Genomic DNA, 3,259 nt, shown 5'->3' with positions numbered 1-3,259 from the left:
AAGGCTTGAATAAGGCATTTCCATGACACGCGATCAAAAGCCTTTTGGGCATCTAAAGAAATCACAGCTGTCATGTCTTTATGTTCTTTTTGAATAGACATAATATTCAATAAGCGCCGCAGATTATTTCCATAATACCTCCCGACAATAAACCCGGTTTGATCTGGATGTATGATTTGAGTTACTATGGCATTTAAACGTCTCGCCAGAATACCAATTAGAATGCGTACGTCTCCATTAAGCATCGATAATGGTCTATGTGACCCACCGTCAGTGGGGTCCTTACCGTCTTTATGTAACAACTATTGTAGCATCAGATCAAGAAGGCGCCATTTTCTTATTTTCTAAAGAAAATCCAATAAAAGAGGGCTGACTATGTCTATGAAACGCCTATAAAATTCATTTATGAAACTATCAGGGCCTGGAGACTTATTATTTTTAAGGGATGAGACCACGTTTTTAATTTCGTCTTCTTGAATTGGCATATCTAATTGTTTAGCTACAGTTTCAGTTAGCTCAGAAATATTTATGTTTTGTAAATACTCTGCTATCTTACTCTCATCAGTGCAAGTGTCAGTGTCTCGGTATAAAACCTTGTAAAATTCTGTAAATGTTTCAGCAATATCTTTTGGTTTTAAAATGGATTTATGGCCCAATTTCAGCTTCTGGACAACATTTGAGGACTGTTGTTTTTTAAGTCGGAAGGCCAAAAGTCTACTCGCTCTATTTCCATTTTCATAGAACTGTTGTTTGGCAAAACGAAGGTTACCTTCTATCTTTTCTAACAATAAATCTTGGAGTTTTCTGCGTGTTGTATTCAAATCATTCAGAGTTCTGGGTGCTCTAGACTTTTTATGTTGAAGTTCCAGTTCCTGGATTCTATCTTCTAAATATTTCTGTTTGGCTGCCTTTTGTCTTTTTTTGCAGTCATGTAGGAGATGATGTTGCCTCTTAAATAGGCCTTTGCACAGTTCCACAACATGATAGGAGATGTTTCCGGCGTGGTGTTTATGTCTAAATAAGTTTTAAGGTCTGATTTAACAAACGCAACAAATTCCTTGTCATTAAGGAGAGAGGCATTAAGTCTCCATTGTTTAAACCAGAGGTTCCCAAACTGTGGGTGTCATTGCAGGGGGGGCGCGGGAAGCCGTCTGGATGAAAATAAAAACAAAACATGAACACTGTATGCGCTGGGTTTTTACCTTAGAATGGCCAACTCTCTGTTATTCCTATGTCAATTTGATACAGTAGAGGCTTCCACACTTCCCATATTTGTGTCCTCTGTCACTTTTATCAGCAGTTAAAACTGTTTAATCCGTTGCTAACATGTTGTAACCTGTTTTTCCGAGCCGCCTTTAAACGCAACATGAGCGCTACGACGCTCGCGCTGGGTTTCCACCTGTGAAGGAGACCTGCTGCTGCTGGGCGGAGCTACGTAGGTTTGTGTTAGAATCACGGCAGCAAACCAGCAAAACGCAAAGAACTTTTCACAGTTTTTCCCTCCAAACTAACCGACTGAGTTGAGTAAAGCTGCTGGATGCAGGTAATGTTAGCTAAAAGATGACTAGCTAATATCAATACAGAACCTTAAGCTTAACAAGTAACTTGTAGGCTACCGATGTTGGTGTCTATTTTCAGCTACGTACATTCATTTTGCCCCCAAAAAAGCCCCCTAATCCTAACCCAAATCAGATAGGTGCGTTTCTTGCGCTACCTGACATTTGATTGTCTAAGTTGCAGTAAAATTTTCTTTCTTTTAATAGGACTATGCAAGCCCCTGACATTACAACTTATTACAGTTAGAGTACTCATAACTGTTTTAATTAAAAATAAATATATATGATAACATTGTGTTGGAGTCAGTGACGGCCATTTGACGGATGCACCCAAACATTTGAGTAACATGAATGCTGACCACCAAGACAATGTAAGAACCGAAAAATAGAAAAGAACAGATAAGAAGTAAGGCTTTGCTGTACACCATTTACAAAACTAAGATTCAGAAGCTCTGCTTTTTTAGTTACAATAAGATCCTCGGGGAACAGAAGGATCAAAACGCAGAAAACGCAACTAAAAGTTTGCATTGCTAGCATAATGCAAGGAAGTGGGTTTAAATCCATAGCCACTATAAAAAGCAGCAACAAACACAACCAGAAAAGAACTGGATATATAAAAGAAAATAAAAAAATCAACAGAAAGAGAAGATAAAAGTATGGAAGCTCAGGCTCCTGCAGGAGAACAAAGTATATGTACAGTAACCACAATGTAGCAAAGAATCTGCTAATAATAATAATACAACCTAATCAAGGCAAATTATGTCTTCGTGATTTAACAAGGTTAGAAATGACAAAGTCTCATACTAACATACATACCAGTTTAGAGAGGTAACATTGCTTAACAAAATCACATTTAGGGCTTAAGCAACTAAAGGCACATTGTTTCAAAATCGAAAACTACTGGAACTAGTCGTGCCAATTTAGCATTTAAGGTTTTCCTTACTATTCAGACCCAGATATTGCAGCCGGGACGGTCTTCCGTATGTAGTCCATGGCCTTCATAGGATCCCGAAACTCCTTGCTGTCCTCTTTGTATGTGATTTTGAGTCTTGCTGGATAAAGTAACCCGAAGCGGACATCGCTCCGTCCCCGTAAAGCTTTCCGCGCCTTGGCCACACTGGGGATCCGGGAAGATGGCGGTTCTTGTACTCTGGTAGATCAGCTTTGTCTCTGGCCCTCCATCATGGTGCAGCTTGGCGATGATCACACGAGGCCTTTCTCCGTCTCCCGGTTTCGTCAGAGCAGCTGTTCGGTGTGAACGGTCGACTTTTACCTCCCGGTCCATCTGGAGCACCTCCAATAATTTTAGAAACCTCTTTAAGATCTGCGGAGTTCGGCTGTTCAACTATACGGATATTTCCACGCCTCATCCTCCCCTCCATGTCCTCACATTTGTCCCGCATCTTAACCAGTTCGCTCTGAAGTTCAATAACGGTGGATTGCAACTTTTCCCTCATCAGACCATGTAGACAGCCCGCCTTTCACATCTTCCATGTCCGTTTCAATTGAGGTGATGTCAGCGCGGATAGCAGCGGCATTGCTAGCTATCGGCGAGAGACAGCAGGCGCAAATCGTGACACCGCACCTACTAATGGCACTTCCGGTGGCAGGTGTGACACCTGCCACCGGAAGTGCCACTGCTTTCGGGTCTAGCTGCCAGTGCTGCCACTGCGTTCGGCTGACTTCGGCTGACCTCGGCACCT

This window comes from Poecilia formosa, unplaced genomic scaffold (genome assembly GCF_000485575.1).
Source record: "Poecilia formosa unplaced genomic scaffold, Poecilia_formosa-5.1.2 Scaffold697, whole genome shotgun sequence".
Classification (NCBI taxonomy): Eukaryota; Metazoa; Chordata; class Actinopteri; order Cyprinodontiformes; family Poeciliidae; genus Poecilia; species Poecilia formosa.
Note: the sequence above shows the minus strand (reverse complement) of the source record.